We start from the raw sequence: 21,108 nt of genomic DNA on the forward strand, positions 1-21,108 counted from the left end.
CCCGCATACAGGAACACCAGGAGCAGGAATGTTGCTGGTTGATCGATCTATATAAAAGTTTGCATCAGAGCCCTCTTTGGTTGCATCTTCTTTTTTTAATTTAAGCAGCACCAGTAGTTCCCCTTCCTTTCCTAATTACCAAATCAAAATGACATAACGTATGCTTGGGTCATATAGGGCCTCTGGGGGGCTGGGCTCCCGCAACAGTTGGCTGCTTGACCAAGATAGTTATCCAGGCTGACTGATCAACTCCGATGATGCTGCTATATGATACTGGTGATTCATACAGCAACTGGTGAGATTTAATAGGGGAACACACTAAATGTGCAACATGAGAATGTCAGCGAAAAATGATGCATGCATGCAGCCACAGACATCTCTGATTCCTTTTGTTAACAGAGATGTGAGTTCCACAACTGATGGAGTGGAGAATGAATCAGTACAGGAAATGCTCTCTTGCTAAGCCCTGCGTGTGGCCAAGAGAGACGGCCATAAACAAAGCTCCTCTTTGTGACTCCTCTTCACTCTCTAGTGCGCTCTCTCTCTCTCTCTCTCTCTCTCTCATCTAATACCCAACTGTTGCTCTGATCCTGAAGAGTGACTCACTAATCTTAAAAATCCGACTAACTACAGTGAAATGCATTAAAATCATTTTTCATGTATTTCTTAAAAAGCCACTTCAAAAGTCCAGTGTCAGGGGAACCACGTGGCTAAACAGAAATGAGGGACATTTGAGGGAACAAAGTGAAAATAAATACTGTCTGCATCTGAATTATGTAAATAATAAATACGCCATGGAGCATGAACTCCAAAACCTCTGTGCAACTGCAAACACCAAAATAGTCTCAGTGAGCTCTGATCTTGGGAGCAGATGTTCAGGAAGTGACTCTTTTAGTCTTTTGGAGGTCCACAGATGACCACGAAGACAAATTCTTTTTGGAAGGCTGCCATGATTACTGTATGAAAGGAGATATTAATGAATTTTAGGAAAAAAATAGCTAATTCTGTGAAGTCATTTATGGTCAACAGCAGATGTACATAGAGACACAGACGGATCTTTCTACACATTTCCTAAAAGCTTACGGATTCGGACAAAATGGAACAGTCACTGACAGAGATCATGGGGGCAGCTCAAGCCACAACGAAGACATTTAAAAGATGGCAGAAGGCTTTAAATCAGGAGAATTTTCATGTTTTTAAAGGCATAAAAAAATCCCATATTAAATAGAAAACACTTCTCAGTCTGTTAATGATGGTTCTGAAGTTATTTGTTGCAGAGTATTTCTTGTTTTATTAAACATGCTTAAAATGAGAATGCTTCAGGTGCCTTTATTTAGGACAGTCACTTATTTATATTGCGCTTTTTGAAGAAACTAAGTCTCATTGCAAGCTTTTTTTTGCGAGTATTAAACCATAAATTTAAGATAAAATTCTGATGGTCAGCTCAATCAAGAAAGTCTTCCTTAACTGAGTTTTAATTGCTTGTAATAAGCATAAATTGTTTGAACACTTTCAGAGATAAGTTTAATGCTAGTTTTAAGAATTCTAGCTGAGCAAAATTGGCTAACCTCATTGGCATTTTTTTTCTAAATTCAAGACAATTTGATTATATTTTAGAATACTTGGCTTCTTTCAAAAAGGGTAGTATTTATGGTGAAAAGAATTCTCCATCCGCATGTCACAGTACGTTTCATGACCTCACAGACCACCTTCTACAATGCTACCTCCGTTAAAAAGTGCATTATTACGACCTCCTCCACCGTTGCTTCATTTATCGATGTCTGAAACCTTTGAATCTGCCCTCTAGTGCAATCCATTGGCTGTATGTATGCCATTGTAAAAGACTCATATAGTATGTGGGCTGATGTTTAAAACAACTGAAACAGACATAACTATGTTCGTACATAAAGGGAGTATAAAGGAGCCTTTACAAAACCTGTAAAATGACAGAGCAGATGAAATGAGAGTCTGGTTTCTGTCAGCTGTTTAATTCAGTTGATAGATATAAAAACTAAAAGCAAAAGTTATTAATTATATACCTGAATAAAAAAAGCACCAAATACACTAAATTTCAGATGGAAAAGTCAACAGTATATTATTCCTGAGTTTATGGAGGACTGGCAGTTTGAATACATTTAAGTTAGATTTCCAACATTTGTGCGATGAAAATTTAGTATTTGCTGAGAAGATTCCATAGAATATTTGTGCATCAATAATCACACAAAATAGAAACATCCTCAACATATACATATCCTGTCTTGATGTTCCTTAAAATCAAAGGCAGGAGAAAGACAGAAAGGCTGGGAGGCAGAGAGATAACACTGCCTCGATCCTCTTCCCACCGCGCAGGCCTAATGCATTCTCCCTCTCACTCACTGTAATTGCAAAGCAATGATGTCAGCATGACAGGTGAGACTGAACGCGAGACAGCGTTGAATAAGCTGCCGCCACAGTATCAAGAGCACAAAAACGTATCTGAGACACTCTATGGGGTGTCAATTTAATCATGCTTAAACCAGGTATCACCTTCCTCCATGATTCCACCATTGACAAAGAATCCTGCATACTGCGTTGCACTGAGCGGAGCTACGGCCTCCTGCTTGATAAGGTATCTGTGACTGACACGCTCACTGGCACACACATACATACACTTTGCTGTAGGCATTTGATGGACATGAAGGATGTGGCTGAGCTTTACATCACCCCAAACCAACAAATAAAGAGATTTTTGAACGCTGTTTTGAACTCCAGATTTAACAAAATGATACAATTGAGGGATAAATTATGAAAAGAATTCAGTGCCAGGTATAAAGCAACTGCGATGACTCACAGATGTAATCTTGGATGCGCTTTGTGCTCCACCTTCCCCCACCTGTAAAGTCAAACTGAGTCATAGCATTGACACCCCCACCCCTCACTGGCCCCCCAGCCCCCATAGACAGTCTGTGGGCAAACAAGAAATAATTCATACGGCTTCCCACACAGGAGTGGGTGTCCTGTATCAGCCTGTGCGCTCCGCTGCCTGTCTGTTATCACCTGCAATTGAGGTAATCCACAGGACTATTATACTGCAGCTTATTGCACACGGGAATATGGCTACCTGCTGCACCAGCATCGGCACCTCCTCCACCACAGCACACCCCACCTCCATCACAGCCGAATCATACCTCTGGAAGGTTGACACCTACCAGACCAACAAACTCTCAGCATACATTTGCACTTACACTGTACCTGTATATAGCAACAGTTGTGTTACATTTATGTAATATCTTTACAAACACTAGAATAAAAATATATAAGCCAGAATTGCTCTCTTTGAATACTAAGTATTACATGACAACGGTGGAGGACGTTTTTTGCTTACCAAAAGTGCACTATATAATATACTGCACTGCAAGTAACATCCCTGAGTTCAAAATTTTACTTGTATAAGTATAAATGTTTCAGCAGTAAAATGTATGTGGAATATTAACAGTACTGTTGTAATGCTGTCTAACTAAGTTATTGTTAGAGCTGGTTGTGGTGGAGCTAATTTTAACTGCCTGACTGCTGCGTAGTTAAAGTGTATTTTAGCTGTAAAATAATTGTAGTTACGTAAAAAGAACAATATTTAAAGTATAATATTAGAGTAGAAGAGTAAAAGTACAAAGTAGCAAAAAAATTAATACTCCACCTTAAAATTATACTTAGATACAGTCCTTGTGTAAATGCAATGATACTTTCCACAATTAAATGGTATACAAAAACAGCATACATATATGTAAGACTGGTCCATTTATGCAGTGCTGGTTTCACCACGTGTCCTGAATGTGCATGAAAAAAAAATGCTATCTGTCACAGTGCATCTTTTACCTTACCTTAATTTGCAAGATTTTACACACACACACAGACACACAGACAGACAGACACACACACACACACACACACACACACACACACACATACATATACATATATATACATATACATATATATATATATATATATATATCTTTCCTTGCTTACTCTGATTACCCCAGGGTTTTTTTCGCAACCTTTTGCAGGATTCTGCATTCAAAAACAAACATATAAAGGTATAATCAGAAAAAAGTACGTATTGGGCAGCAGGTTATCTTATTTCAGACTGATACATTATTTCAGAGTGATCCAGATTAATATGTAACCAGCATTTTAATGTTGTTGTTACTTGACATAGTGCTAAGTATTACTAATTACTTACAAGATTTTTAAAAGTAATCACCATAGTTCTCAAAATGTGACGAGTAGAAATTACAAAATGTGCCTGCGAAATTTGAAGTAGATGTATAAAATAGTGTAACATTAAATCTTCAAGTTTAATATAGTTACCTCAGAATTTAAGATAAAGTATGCAGTTGCCACATCTGCAAGCAGATGAGAAAAGAGGCAATGAGTAACATTTCTCAGAAAAAAATGTTTTTCAATAGATTTGTTTTCTTTCTTGGTCAAAATGCTTTCCTCCTTGCACTGGCAATCCAATTTAATCAAACATGTTTTGACTGTCTATCCAATTTAACCTGACAATAGCAAAATAAGGTCAGTTTCAGAGAAAAAAAAAGACTTGTAAATTTCTTTTGAGCCTGGAGAGAAAGTGCAATTGACATGCACTCACTCTACAATAAAACAGCTTTTGAGGAGTTTAATAATTCAACATACTAAGTTGCAAACTCACACAAATATCCATGCTCCCACAGCTTCTCATGTTGCCACGGGGCCAGAGAGTGCATTGTACAGGGAATTGTCAACATTCCCATGATGAGCCTGCCGGCCCTGTGGTCCGAGGAGGTGTCGAGATGAGGTGGGGGCTAAAATTGATTGTCAATGCTGAATTATTCAACCAAGCCCTCCGCCATTTGAGTGAGTTTCTTCGGTTACGTTGAGAAGAGCTTTCATAGCAAAACAGGAGAAGATTATCTTCCACAGGCCCCCGTGGAGGCCCTGAACGCCCCTCATTAACGAGACAAAGCATCTACAGCCCAGACACACGGGTACAGACACACTGACACAATTTTACACACACACACACAGAAATTCTGACACACATGCGGATACACATGCCAAAAGTGCTGCTGACACTGATATCTCATTGCTGTACAAACGCTGTCTAACATCCAATTCATACAAGCCCACTGCACAGGATTAAAAAAGGGGGAACAAATAAATGAGCTGCTAAATTATCCCATTTTTGAGTTGTTTTTGAGCATTACAAGTCTCTCAACACTAATCCCTTGAAATACATAAAAAGCTCATCAAAGTGTTGCTACTTTGATATGCTCTATTCATTCATGTGTAACTGAGAAGCCCTTCGCTCACTTGAACAGTAGATAAATTTTCAAAGAACAAAAAAGAAAAAAAAAGAAAGGAGAAAAAAAAGGCGAGTGAGAGATGCCAGCTAATCCTTCGCCTTAAGCTGTTAAAATATCCTCGAAAAAATGTCCTTGTAACGTCTGTATTTACATATTTACAAGATTCCCGGAGCGCTCTTTGCGTCTTTATTGATAAAAAGACATAAAAAGAGATATCATGAACCCAACCCGTCAGTTCAAGGGCAACATTTGTTCTTCTTGTTTAAATATGACTTCTATCTGCCGTCAATCACAGCGTACGCTTCATTATGAATAAAATGAGCAGGGGCTCCATAAAAGTAATTAAATGTAAATGCTTCTGCTTTACAGTGTTGTGGACCTGTTAATACAATTCAGCCTGACTCCAATTACAGAAAATCCCAATGACCTCATGGCCCATAATAAATCTATCTGATCACATCACATAAGGAGCGAGTGAGGCATTCACTGTAATCTTCTCAGCATGGACAAAATGAGAGGGCTCGGGATGCCAGAGATATGAGTGCAGAACCACAGGAAACTCTAGCTTGGTGTTTCAGGCCCTTTGGCCGGGGCTATCATTAATGACTCGTTGAAATTTTAATTCTCTGATCACATTAAGTGCCACGGGAAGACAACAAACTCTGCGGCGCAGATCTTGGCGGTGTCATCTCTTAGCGAAGAGGGACATAAACGTCCTTCGGTATAAGGACGTTCATTCTTTTTTTTCAGTGCTGGTGTCTTATGGAGGCTTAGGTTACACCTTTGCATAAGATGATGGGTGTGTGTGTGACAGCTCGTTTCACCACCCGGACATCCTCACTGTCCCACGCGTCTCTTAGCAGCATGAAATCAAACAGGTGACAGGTCACCGCAGGGAGGTGCACACAAAAGTGTATCACTGTACCTCTCAGGACCATCATTACATTTGTTGTCTAACCTGAGCCCTGAATCAGACCCACAGAGCTACACACCTCAATGCTTTTCCAAGAAAAAAATATTTAACCCGAAACCAAAGTCTTTAACTTTATCCCTGTTCTTACCTAAAGTCTGTTTCCTTCAGTATTGTAAATTAACAAGGTGCTTTATCTGTTTTTATTCAAAAGGAGTAGAGTTATGTGAAAAGAGAAATCATGTAATATACATATATATAATATATATATATTATTTTAGGACCTGGACAGGTCACTTTGTCACTTAATGAATTTATTATAACTGAGGTTCAGGGACAGGACCACACACACACACACACACACACACACACACACACACACACACACACACACACACACACACACACACGGAGAACTCTCTAATTCAATCACCTGCACAGACCTAAATAGGTGCTTTCTCTCCTATCAGGCTGTCCTCATGCGCTATTTGTATACCTATGAAAAGTAATGAATAAGAATAAGTATATATCCTCCGTAATCATGAAGGTTCCAATCATGTCATGAATGCCCTGACGGGAGTAAAGAAGGAGGTAGCAAAAAGAGTGAAAGTGTGCATAAGGAGGTAGGGTTGGGATGGTGGATAGATCAAACACACACGCAACTTTCACCTATGAGACTGGTGTTTGTGCCTTGTGTGATACCAAGTGAACTTTGAATTATTTTAAGGTACACTGTCACGTTGCATTAAGTACGTAACGTGTCGTAACATTAAATACATAATGTAATGATTTCTAACTATCACGTTATTCATTCATTGGCTCTAGCTACACCACAACTGCATTTTGCCTCATCATCCCCATGCAGTCGATCTCCTATCATCCCTCTGCTTGACCCACAATCATCCCACCACACACAACCCTTACCCAGTCTTTCCAGAATCCTTTAGCCCATCCAAATAAAACTACTTTTATACCGTACTAATGGTGTGGTCTTTTGTTAATGAATGATCATAGTGCTGATTTTGGCCACTGCTGGTAGCTGTTTTAAATTAGAAGCTCTGAAAGGGTTTGTCAATCTAGTGAAAATAGTAGAGCACCTAAATGCTAAAGAAACATGTATTTCCCGCAGGAGTTGGTGGAGACCAAAATAGAGCTAAAAGGAGAGTGATTATTGGACTCACCAGGTGGCTCTCCTGAAATATGACTTTAAATGAACTATAATAATGCCCAATGTCTGCTGGAGGTTTAATAGGGCGTCACTACACATTAGTCGGTTGAGGCTGCATTAATTCGTCAGATACATGTAATAATATCAATCCTTGCTGGAGCCTTAAAATGACATCAAAGTTCCAAAGTTAAAACAGATCCTTGAAAGAATTTGAATCACAGAAATATTTCAAGTTCAAAAGTGTTTACTTATCTTTCTATCCTTGTGATGACATGTGGTCCCACTAAACATAGCAATTCAAGAACACACACACACTTAAAAAGGATGTGTAGATAATAAAACAACAATAACTCACAAAATGGCATGACAGTTGAAGTTAGAGGCAGCCATAGATATATTTTAAGAGCGATATAGGTCCTTACATTTGTGACTTCAAACACCCCTTTTTATTCACGCTCTAATTTGCAATACATCGGATTGCTAGTGCAGGTCACGCAGATACACAGCCCTTTTAACTTCCACTCTGACCTCATCAGTAATTAAAGGTTGTGCATTATGGGAATTGGTTTTGTGTGTGTTTGACAGGGTCAATTTCCCATCCATATTTTTGATGTTTTATCATTCAAGGTCTTGCTGTAGCTCTCTATACACATATCATACAGGAAGCTGAATTCACTGCAACACACTACTTTGGTAAAAGGGGAAGGTAAACTCCTCATTGACCCCATATTCTGCTGACAACAAATGATGCTTGGCCACGGCTGCCAAATCAAACATAAACAAATTGAGACCTCTTTACCCTCTGGCAACCCGATGAAAGCGAGACCCACTGAGGTCTGAAATTTTGGATACTTCGTTTGTAGGAAGAGTTTTTTCTCGGCCTAATTGATACTAGTTTTATCCTGTTTCAACCCTCTGGGAAGCCAAAGGTGATGTTTTCATAAGAGGATCATGTAAATAAAAGCTACACAAGGAGAGGACCCCTGCCAGCACAGCATCATGGGAAGGGGCTACAGAGCCCACACAAGACGCTGATCATGTCACTGAAAGGTTTAACATGGACATCATGCTTGTGCTATATGTCCCTCTGACCCTCTGACAGCAGTTTGATTAGACGACGTTTTGGAAATGTGCACTGCTAGTTCCTTAAAGTTACAACAGTGTTGATGCTTTTGGGGGAAATGAAAGGCGTTACAGGAGTGTGTTTGGAGAGATCATAAATTATGTAAAAATGACTTTCCTCCATTAAAAAGAGGTGATGTGATGTGTGCATTATTGCGAGGGCTGCAGTGGCACAAAGTTGTTTAAATGGGTGAATAACAACTGAACAAAATATTGAATACAGTACAATAAAGTGCTGTAACTGTCACCAGGTTAAAGCTTCTATTACAGTGCACAGTGCGTGAGGTTTAGAAGTGCACACTTTACTTTCTTTATGCAGGACTTTTGTCTCTGCACACTGGATGAAGCGTAACATACAGTATAACAAACAACCCAATGATGTTGCTTTTCATTCTCATAAATGATATCAAACACTGCAGCCGTGTGCAAAGGCTATGTCCTCGCCGCATGCTTGGCGTGCTTAGCATGCACCAAGTAGTTGTGGAGAGAAAACTGCAACAATTTTATGACGTTAAGGACGTGTTAGAATAGTTAGAACATCAATAAATATTGTTTTTAGGGTCAGTCACATAAGTTGTTTTGGAGGTCAGTTGAAATCAACTTATCTTTAGCCACTTTAAAACTCAATGACGTCATCACAATGCACAGTCTTTGAGCTGAGTGGGAACTGGTGGGCAAGGCCAGAGAGAGAAAAACTATGCACATTGCACATATTCACTCAGCTACGTATACCACAGAATATACTACCCCGAAGCTAGAGACATTTTTTTGGTGCATGTGCCAGGCAAGCAACTCCATTGGAATGAATAGGCACATCTTAAAATCTAGGTATTATAATAAGTGCATTGTAATGAAGGGGGTGTGATTTGTAGTGAAGGGGTGTGTCATGTAGCAAAGTAAGATAACTGCACGACTGCATCTATACCCTTATCCCTCAACTGACTGTAGCAGGCTGTTCACAAATGAGTTGCAATCTGAAACCAGCAGGTTTGTGTGAGCTGGAGATACTGTTTGATTGTAGTAATAACCTGACTGTTTCTGGCAAATATAGCATGAGTCCCCTTTAAATTACTTATTCTGTTTGTTTAACATGGCATAACATGGAAAACTATTGTTCAAAAGATCTGTTTTCAACAACAACCAAAGTTATGTCCACCTTGGGTCTTTGGCGGGCAGTCTCAGGTCATAACTATCCCCAGCACCCCTGCTATATATCTGTTGCAGATGAAGGTGCTTTATGATTGCACTGCTAAAACCACAGATGAAAAGTTAAGTCTACAGTGATAGCACAGTGTTAACAAGTCTAACAATTCTGTAAAACCCCTACCTCGTGGCAGTACTCGAGGACTGTGGTAAAGTCAGGGGATCACCAAAGTCGGTAGGCTTTATCTTCCCGGGACTATGGATGTCTGTATTTAAAAAAAAAAATAAAAAAAAAAGTAAATCCTTTTAAAAGTTGCTGAGATAAACCAGTGGTGAACCACTTACCAGAGTGACATTTCCATGTAAACAGACCATGATCTTGTGAGCGAAAAAAATGCATATCCTAAGATGTGGTTACCATAGTAAATCATACAGTAACTGTGTGGTTAATGTGCAAAGAAAACCTAAGTTATAGAACAGCTTTCAAAGTTCACTTTTTTTGTACCCACAGCTGGGTACCAATACTTTTTTGAAGCAGTTCTTGGTGGTTGTTTTTGTAAAAGGTGACAGAAATCTGAAGCTAAATCTTGCAGTGCTTTTGACCTCTCAGTGGTATTATCTGATTACACTGCTGGCAGCCAAACAATACTACACCACAGAGGAGCCAGGACAGGAGCTAGACATACTGTACACACATTCACTAAGCTCAGCTGGCAAATGCCTTTCTTCGCTGTGAAATGCAGCATGTGCAGTGGAACACACAAACTGAAAAAAGCCTGTCCTGTGTGGAAACAGGTATGAAAATAGAGACTTAAGAGAGAAATGAGCCATACATTTACAAGTCTGCAAAATGGAAATAGTTATTCTGTGTCCACCTGAAAAGCTTCCATGTTTGAATTAACCAAATAAATACTGCTTATCAATCAAACTCAATCAATCACACATTTTTTATAGCACTTTGCATACAAAATTACGTATTACAAAGTGCTTTACATATAAACAGGAAAAAAATTGTTTAAATCAGGAAAGTATTTTGGACTATACAAAATTATTAGTGGAGAAGGGGTGGATAAGGGACATTGCAAATGTTATTTTTGCTTACGGGAAGATAGTCTGACTTTTTTAGGAGAGCGGAGGGGGTTCCATTTTTATTTCCTGTTATGCTTTAACTAGATTTATTACACAAGCTTTCATGTGTGCCATGTTGTAGCTGTATGCAGTTTGGAACCTGGCAAAAATGATCTGTCCTGCAGGGCCATTTCCAGTCCATGGGCAATTTGACTTTATTGTTTGTTCATCCACAGTTAACAAAACTGCACCCCAAAAAACACTTAAAGCTTTCTTAATATATTTCACTTTGCACTTAAAACCAAATTACCTCATGTGTGAAACAAGAGCTTACTGGTAGTCAAGCAGTTAGTAGCTCTTTCTTCAAATAAAAAAGAATATTATTTAGCAAATGTCATGCGTCATTTGTTTGCCATACATTCCTCTCTTGGTAATTTAATTTGTAATGTGCACAGTGGGTGTGCATATTATGAAAATTCCCATTCTATTAAGCTATTAAATGTTTAAATCAAATGTCTTGCTTTTAAAAATGTGCCACACAAAGTTTTTAAACAGTGGCCCTGAGGGCATTTAAGAAAACACCACAACATTTCAGAAAAGACAACAATATTCCACAAAACAAAAAAAATCTGAAAATAAAACAGTAATGTTTCATGAAATGTGACTGTGAAATGATTTTGGGGGTTTTGGTGACATTTATTTGTTTTGTGTGAAAATTTGTGGGATATGTCACTGTGTTGTTACATGTTGCTGTGTTTCGTGAAATGTTGGGTGTTGTGAAACATGCTTCGTAAAATGGTGTGGTGTTCTGTGAAAAGTCATTGTGTTTCGTGAAATGTTCTGTTTTGTGAAATGTCATCGTGCCTCCTAAAATGTTGTGTTTTCTGAAATATCATTGTGTTTTGACCCTCAGGCCCACCATATTCAGCAGCTCAATCAACCCCAATAATTTTCATACAGTCCCCCAATTTTACCTAATCACAATTAAAAGGGCCACACAATTCTTTCATTAAATTAGTGGTATGTTAAACTGATATATAATATATGGAGATATTTAAATCAATCAGAACCAAAATAATTGCTTTTTTAAGCTATAATTATTTGTGTCTTACAGTTGTTTATTGCTTTATGTAGATCATTAACTTTAGGTTTAACCGCAGTGTAATTTTCTGCTATATCACGTCATATCTGCAATAAAGAGATGGCATACCCCTTTGGGGAAAAAAAAAAAAAGTCCTTTCTGCCTTTATGCCTTTCGAGATTGAGCTAATCGTCACAAAGTTGGCAGCTGAATAGAGCCAGTGAGTTTAATCTGACCACAGTGACATGTTTGATTGGTCAGAGCTGGGGTGGGGGGGTGGGTTGGCGGGTGGGTAGCCCTCTCCTGTGGCAGTAGAGAACAAACATAAATCTTCTTCAACAATCTATTTTCCATCATACTTATTCACAGGGGACATCTCAAAGTGGTCTTTACCCTTTCTGTCAATGGCTGCCCTCATCCATCAATTTCATAGAGAATTATACCCCAGATCGATGTAGTTCACGACCGCTGAGCATTTGTCGAGGGGTGGTGGTGGTGGTGGTGGTGGTGGGGCGGTGGGAGAGTGTGGGGGGGTGGATGGTCGGGTGTATGCACCGCTGCTGGTTCTCAGAGGCCTGATAGCTACATTTGGTTGGCCACCCGCTGCACTTTGCAGTTAAGAATGAGAAGCAAAGCTAACAGGTCAAGCAGAAAGGCTCACAGATATCTGGATTGCATGAATGACGGAGTGAATGAATGGAGTCATCCTCGCAAAAAAATGTTTTGCTCGGATCCCATGTGTGTCGGATTTTATTTTTAATTAGACTGAAACACTTTATTTGCCATTATTCCACAATGAGCAAATTAAAAACGCTATGCGAAATTATGCACACTCAGTACAGCCCATACACCAGCAGGCAGAGGCCACAAGGCTTTTAGTTTGGCAAATGGCATATTTGTTTTTAACATGAGACAAAAGATCAGAAAAAAAGCCCTTGAGTGCACAGCCTCTTAAACTTCACGCGCGTCCTTGTTATCTGCTGTTGTCTAAAGCCATTATTCAAAAAAAGAAGTTCAATTTAAGGAGAAGGACACAGTAATAATGGGTGTGAGGGACAAGGCCTCGTCTAGCCATTATGGAATATGTAGCAATACCATTACACACCCTCTGACAAAGATATTCAGGCTGGATAATGGAGCTACGAAGAGCTGTAGCACAATGCATAATTGCTCCTTCTGAAACATTGATGAATTAAATTAGGGGGTGGGTGGGATCAAATTCATAAATCAAATTACAGTACCTTTGCTTGGGCATGCTTAAACAGTCGAGGACTCTTTAGAAGTCCCTTTTAAATTGCAGGGGGGCTAAAGTAAATGAAGTAGGCATAATTATGTGTATCTTCTCACTCCAGCATTGTCTTCAATGAATTTTTAACAAAGGCAACCATTAGCTACAAACTAATACCAGTTAAGCCTCAGCAAAACTGAATTATTAAATCTGTCAGCCAATATCCTATTACAGCCTACTTATGAATAGTTGATTTTATTTTGTATAATTGACAAGGCTTATCGTACAGTGGGGCCTTCCGTGGCAGCTTGGGTTTTGCGATGCGGTGATATGTATAAGCCTCAGGTACAAAAGGCCGGCTCACGTCAGGTTCATTCTGTGCGGTTGGTTGGTTTCCTTACAGGTAGGATCTCATGACCTGTCATAACCGCCTTATGGAGCAGTGGAATATCAGGCAGCATGAGGGTGCAGCCTGCTCATATGCCTGCTGACAGGTTGAGTGCATGAAAGACCATTTTATCATGACAGAAAGGAAGACTGCGTACAGTGCCAGATCTAGCACATTTGGGGCTCTGGACAAGCTTCCCATGGCACTCTGCCCCCCTCCAAATTATTATTATTATTATTGTTGTTGTTGTTTTATTATTATTATTATTGTTGTTGTTGTTGTTGTTGTTATTAGTTTTTACTAATAAGAATCAACACAAATAAACAACTTAGCTGGCAATTAATAATAAATAACAACCAATAAGGTAATACAGTATGAACAAGTTTGGAAATATCATCTTCTTGTGGTTTTTTTTTTAATTTTACACAGAGATTATGCTAAAAGTCACTATGAAGGGTCTTCTTTATGTCATCTTTGCATTTACACAGAACCAAACAACGGCAGCATCACTCCACTTCAGTGTGCAATTATAGACAGCATGCCGACATCGTGGAATCAAAAGAGGCCCCATTGGCAGGACATGTAAACACAACAGCTTCGGCCTCTGATGTGACATAAAACGTAAGCATAGGCTACACATTCTAAACCATAGCAAAGGCATTAACATGGCAATAACAATCATTTAGCATCTCTGCTAGGGCAAGGAGCTCTTATATCTCTTTTTTTTCCCAGTTTGCGGACTTTTCCAGACGTTGTTCTTCCTCTTTGAGTTAGCCCCTTCACTGCCAACAGCTATTTTTTAAGTCATCCATGGTGGGTCGCACATAAAGCACTTATCAAAACGTCACACTTGTGCCATCCATGATTGTATTCTGTCGACTGTCCTGTTCATGCTATGTTCCTCCCCTGAGCAATAGGCAGCACAAGCCCCTGTTTTAGGATCCACCGCCTGCATGTATAACTGCATGTATAAAGAGGATCTTAAATGTTAACAAATATTTAAATTAAGTCTTGTATAGTTTTCTGACAAACTTAATGTTGGTAGAAAATAAGTATAAAGTAAAATAAATAAATAAATAAAAAAATAAGCACGTACAAATAAGTAGCCTTTTTTTCTTCCTTACTTTCCATTACTAATATGCAAATCCCTCTCCTACACACACACTTGCACATACACACACTTAAGACATTAAGTCCTCAACCTGGACTGGGCTTGTGAGGGATATTGGCATGTACACGAGATTGATGAAAATTACTTTCAGAGCATTTATTTCTTCTAATACCACTGAAAGAAGAGTGTGCACTCAGGAGATATTTGATCTGAATTAGGGAAACTGATGAAGCAATTGATTAATTGGAATTTAAGCCATCAGTCACCGGAGCCATCAGCAGCATCATTTACATTCCAAACAATCAGCTGAAGGCCCGGACACTAAGTATTAATACGCAGGAGTCAATGTGATACTGCCACGTCGCCACCAACCCTTATTGACAAGCACAATGACACTGTTAATCCCCACCTGATCAAATTGCATATATTTTGGGATTTCCACACCAATTCAATATATCTTGTGAATTTTTAATCTGGTAGGAGCAGTGGGGTTTAAGCAATAGAGATTTATCTTTTTCTTTCTTTAAGGTGAAACACATTAAAGACAGGAGAAGACAAGATCCATGATTAATTACTGCCCTCTATCCTTCGTTATGTTGTTGCCAGATATAGAGTGATGTTTTTATTCATATGCTTTATGCCATATAGTTTTCTAAATGCCGGGTGAAAAGTTCCCCTTCACTGACACCAATCATCATGTTCTAAATGTGCTCATTTGTAAGAAGCTGAATGTTATTTGCCACCATTAATAATAAAGCAATGTTATGTTTAGGTAGGTTTGGTCATGATTACATTTGTCTACAACTAACAACTCGGAATGACTGTTGCACGATATTCATACTGCTGAATTATCCTGTAGACAAAATGTTTGAGTGAATGCAAACAGCACAGCTTACACAAAAATATGGAAATTAAACATACTTTGGAAATGTCAAATGTACTTTGACTTGCATCCTGGCGATCACAATTTTGTACCAATTGCTATTGTAAATTTCTGCAAACCACAGAAACATTTGTACGTTGCTATGTAGTGAATATGTTGATACTTTACATTTCTTTACATTTCAACAATACTGTGGTTAATGTCTGGTTAAGCTAAGTACAAAAAATACTTGTTTATGGTTAGGAAAAGATGGTATTTTGGCATTATTTTGACAGTTTTGGAGGCGCAATCCCAGTAGGAAATGCAGGATGTCTCAGCAATAAGCAAATGCTCTTTGTGGCCCCCTTGTGGCAGGCAATGCAGCAGTATCTTAAAAAAAAAAAAAAAGAAACACTGCCTTTAATGCTACTAATCCTAGCAAGAAATGCAGCAATCTTGTGGTAACAAGAGCAGCTTTTTATGGTGCTTTCCCCATTGGATTAACAGTGACAGTACTTACATTCTATCAAATTTGGGAGCTAAAAAGCCGCTGGAAACACAGCGACAGGTATTGATAAAACAGCCAGGTCTGGTGAAAAAGGGCAATGGAAACACAGGGACAGGCCCTGCAAAAACACTTATTGTTTGAGGGCGGAGCAAAACCTAGAAAGAAAAACAAAACCTTGACAGCTGTCTTACTCAGATTTTATGCCATCCTTCTCCTCCTCCCGAAGTCAAAGTCAGCGCATATATTGTGTCACTTTAGAAACACTGACATGACATGTATAAAAAAATGCAAATGTAACATATTTGTGTTTTTTTTGCAGAAATGTACAATGCCAACATTTTCTTCTAGCAACTGAGCTTTATGATAAGTATGAAACCTTTCCCAGAAAGCATTTGATGCATTGGATGTGACATACAGGTGGTGGGTTATTTTAACATTCACCCTAACAAGCTAAAAATGTTTCCAATATAACATTATGATACTGTAAATACCCATAAACAGCTTTGAAAACGGATACTTCCCACGGTGGGCCTGCAACCAAATATCTGACAATAAAACAACAAAGTCCTGTAACAGGAAATTGTTTGCATAAAAACAGAGACACTATAAAGGAAATGAGCAAAAACTAAATATGAAAAAAAATAACAGCACCAAGAAATGTCAGGATCTACTATGATTTAGACGATGAGCCTAGATGCTGCGACTCATAAAAGGACATGCAAACCTTTTAGGTTAGTTTCTACAGACTACAAATAGTTTTTGTTCTCATGCTCTGGCACAAATTCACAGACGCAAACATGAATTACATGCCGGGCTATATGATTCACAGAAGGCACTGATTGTTCTTTCAAAGTGCCCATTACAGAGGCCTATCATTGCAACATCAAGCCCTCCTTCCCATTGACAGTGCTGACGTTTTCCCACTTGGCCTGAGCCCCCTACTGACAGCAACGCCAGTAATGCTCCCTCCCTCTCTCTCTTTCTTTCTTTCTTTCTTTCTTTCTTTCTTTCTCTCTCTCTCTCTCTCTGCTGCTCTCACAATGTTAGATTTTGCTGAAGAAGTTAGTCATTAGTTGAAACAGCAGAGTGTTGTAATGAAATCTGCCGGCCACATCAATAGTGTTTACTGTTGCCAGTTTGCTTTGCTCCATGCTTTTTTTTTTTTTGTTCAAAATGTATTTGTGTGGTGTGCAGCGGTACAGCATCACTGTAATGATGTTTGCCCCCGCTGACGTGTGAGGGCCAGCGACTCAACCCCACGTAATATCTGCTTGTGCATGGATCACATGTCTGCTACATTTAATAAGCTGTTTATCACGTACCCTGGAAGTTAATCATTTATCAACACATCATCAGATCACACTGATGGATTATTCTCAATAAAAGCACCTTCGTCTAGTTGCTGCATGTCTGGCTGGCTGGGAGAAGTGCTCCCCTCCAACTGGTTTCCCCCAACTTAAAGCTCTAATTAAGTAGCCAGGGCGCTAAGTTACAGAGAAACAGCTAGCGGGAACCACAGGAGACAGGCTGCAGCGCTACAGCAGCGGCAGCAGCAGGCCCACTCACTGCGATCGTTTCCTCAGACGGGTGTCAAAACACCCCCGGTCTGCCTCCCATCAAGTCCCCTGCGCAGAAATAGGAAGTGAGCCTCTGAAAGGAAAGATTAAAGTTTTCTGGAAGTACTGCTGGCAGCTGCACATGCCCTAAAGATAAACTTTATCCGGCCGCATGTGCAAAACTTTGCTGGAGCCATTTGTCATCTTCCAAAGTAATACATTTCCAAGTGGCTTAGATTTTAGACAAGAACATGAGACTGGCCACCGCAGTGTGGTCTGCTAGTGTTCCAGTGTTTTGATACTGATGGAGAAATTTAAATCACACCAAACACCAAAACAGCACACTTGCATATATTTGCTATGTCTGCCTTTTCATTAAGAATTCTATCTCATAATTTTTAATTTACATATTATGGCTCAAAAGATCGAATTGCTACATCATGTTATGTCTTCCGTTCCATTTGTGGACAAGTATTATCAAAATTAAAGTTCCGGTGACATGTCATCAGAGGTATACTGTATTGTGAGAGTAATTCGATTAAACATATTACCAGGGTAAAGTAGTCAGTGACTGGGATATACTGTATGTAACAGTCTGACAGTGACCAAAAATAGGATGATACATGATACTACCATTGAAGTAAAGAGGGATTTCACTGATGTAAAGAAGGTCCTCTTATAACACTAGGCCGTCTACGCAGTAGAAAGACGCAGATACTTTTGAAATTACATGACCAGAGAAAAACAGAGATAAAGGACACTTTTGCTCAAGAGGTAGAAAACCTACCGCTACCAGAATGCTATGCACCTGACGTGGACTGGTGCGTGTGAAACAATGGCGGTCAGCCAGATCTTTTGTTACAGTTAAACAGTAAGCTAAAGCTTGTTTCAGAAAACATCTGATTTGAGAAATATTCAACTTAGTGACAGAATTTTGGTTTACATTTGATCAGTGCTGTTTCTTTTTTTTTTTTTTTTGCCTTCACTGGGCAGGAAGCAGAGGTGCCCACTTCCTGTTTACAAATCCTTGTCATTACGGTGAGGCGGAGCATTAAAAATGTTTCTGAAAACATTTTAGGCAAGAAATAGGCAGTGCAGTTACGTAATCTTAACATAATCAGCAGTACCTAATTTTAAAATCTGATAAGATTTTGGTCCAAGCTTGACAGAGAGAGAGAGAGAGAGAGAGAGAGAGAAAGAAAGAGGCGAGTTTGTCTATTGATCTGCTGTATATGCTTTGAGAACGTGTTGGCGGCGGCACGGTGGGGTGAGGCTGGCGGGCAATATGAAAAAGTGGAAGTACAGCCTGTAGTTTGGGCAACAGACTCGAGAGCCAGAAAACTCAGTCAAATGATGTTCTTTACAGCATTTAGAGGAGTTTCATCGTGGAGGGAGAAGGAATATCCAGGCATTGGTTAGATGGAGGGAAGTGTGTGTCATGTTCACACACAACCCAAATTGTTTTGATGCAAGGCTGATTGAAAAGTGGAGGAGTATGCCTTTCAAAAAACATCTTTAGGCTATAAAAAACTGCATTAAATGCCAGTCATAAAAATATCAGCAACATGACCCCTGATGTTAAATGAACAATACTTTGCAACCTGTGCATACACCTGATTATCAATAAGGCATATCCAACAGCCTTACTCACTGTCACCTCACTTGAATAAACCAGAAAAGACACTCAACTCACTCGCAATTAAAAACAAAAAACACACAAAAAAAACCACACTCAGAAAAAAAAAAAACCTCCCTGAGTGAACACAGAAGTCACCGCTTAAGGATCCATCATGATTATGCTATATTTAGCATGTTACAAGCATGCACCTGCTGGCAACACAGCATCATGAGTGTCTATTATTTGGGTCAGATATGCTCAGTAGGCTGATGCTAGCCACAATCATAAACCAAAAGGACAATTACTTAAATTGCTTGCATTTTTGTTACTGGTCTAAATGCTAGCCCTGGCCTGGGTGCAACTGCTTTGCCACACCCTTTCAGAAACACCTGTAGCTTCTTCTCTGCTGCAGTTGCTGAGTTATCACCTTTCTTAAGTCCTACTTTCACATGACATTTCATGTGTCTTCAATAAAGACAAATTCGAACCCCTCTGTAAATTGGAAGCCATGATCATGCGATAACTTATACGTTAAGTGTTTATCTTTTTTGGCAAAATTTGTACAACAGGTCTGGACCACCTGTACATTAAAAAAACTGTTGGAAATCCAACATCCACTGTCATCTTGCGCCTTTGATATTATTAGGGCTGCGCTGTAGCGATATTTGCAGTGGGGGAGTTCCCGCCAAAACACCTGTCCAGCTAACCACAAGCAGCCTCATTAAATGCAAGTGCATGGATTGTCTGTCACAGCTGTCAATTATATCCCTTTTTGTATAATTTAATAACTCATTAAAACCAAACTTATCATAAAAACAAACACTTGAACAAACATCAAGGTGATGAGAACTACCTTTAGTGTCAGAAACAATCTTTGGGATATTTATTGGGCATGTACTTTGAGTTTTTAGTTTGGCCTATGTCCCATTCACTGACATGAAGGGGTGGGCTTTATGACTTATACTGCAGACAGATTAAAAAAGCTACACTTTGGGGGAACTGTCATGTTGTCCATCTTTGCTGTTATATCTTAGCTAGTTATTAGTTGGTAACTAGCTTCTAGCGGTCTGAGCACCTCTGCTGAATGAATGAAAAGTGAGGCATTCAGATACCATCCACCAACAGAAGATTTACTGCAGTCTTCAACAGAAAACACAGTACACAGCCATCTCATAAAGTTATGCTGGAGCCCTGAGCTTATCTAGTCACTTTAATACTAGCTAACATCGCTGCTAGCATGTTAGCTCTCCACACACCAATGCACTATGTCACATTCACAGGCTAACAACAAGGCCACCGCCCTTAAGGGGGGGGGCGTTTAACGAGTGGGATATGTAAAACATCTTTGTATGCATGTCTATTTCAATGTTATTCATGTGTTATTTCAGTCATACAGCCTATAGTTTGAAAGCTAGCTTCTTCCGGTGCCATTAATGCTGACCATTTCGAAATACAAAGCACCACAGCAGGCTTAATATACGCTTCTATCAGACAAACAAGTGAACTTTTATTACTCACCTGTGAGGTGCTATTGTGATCCAAAAATCCATATTTGTTGCCATTTTTCCAACAGAAACACTACTCTGAGACTCCCCAAATGTCCAGGTGATCTGTATCTACTGAAATATTTAGTCCAAACTCATTATTACATCCATAGATACCCACAAACTGCTGTTGCATCACTTCAAATGTTTCCTATTTCACCACTTATGATTGCTCATTTTCTCTTTCTGGCAAACTTCACATGGCACTAGGCATGCTGTGTTGTTGTGACCAAGACTTCCTATTGAGGCCTCATTGGCAATATAGGAGCCAATAGAAAACGTGTTGCTAGGCAGAATAAGCAGGTGAACAGAACCTGACAGGAAGTGCATCACTGACATGTAAGGGAGTATAACCAATGTAATCAGCCTACAAAGCCCCATATGTTTATGGGTCTTGTAGTAGATGGCACTCCAAAGTTCTGCAGCAACTTTTAACCTCTTATTGACATAATAGAGTGTAAAACATGTACAGAAATG

The 21,108-nt window shown here is 39.3% G+C and overlaps 1 protein-coding gene across 2 annotated transcripts in view; it reads right to left on the bottom strand.

The window, feature by feature from the left end:
• LOC121946226 (nuclear factor of activated T-cells, cytoplasmic 1-like) overlaps nucleotides 1-20,850 on the bottom strand; it is a 155,851-nt gene extending 135,001 nt beyond the window's left edge. The window contains exons 1-2 of one of the 2 annotated variants that reach the window (XM_088083991.1): nucleotides 20,606-20,850; nucleotides 9,852-9,933 (exon numbers count right to left, since the gene is read on the bottom strand). The gene's annotated coding sequence lies outside the window, so the exon portion shown is untranslated. The remainder of the gene's footprint in view (nucleotides 1-9,851; nucleotides 9,934-20,605) is intronic. The other variant, XM_042490717.2, reaches the window with a different exon arrangement.
• Nucleotides 20,851-21,108: the final 258 nt, after the last annotated feature.

The sequence above is a fragment of the Plectropomus leopardus genome, chromosome 11 (genome assembly GCF_026936395.1).
Source record: "Plectropomus leopardus strain MGB_pleo_1.0 chromosome 11, ASM2693639v1, whole genome shotgun sequence".
NCBI lineage: Eukaryota > Metazoa > Chordata > Actinopteri > Perciformes > Serranidae > Plectropomus > Plectropomus leopardus.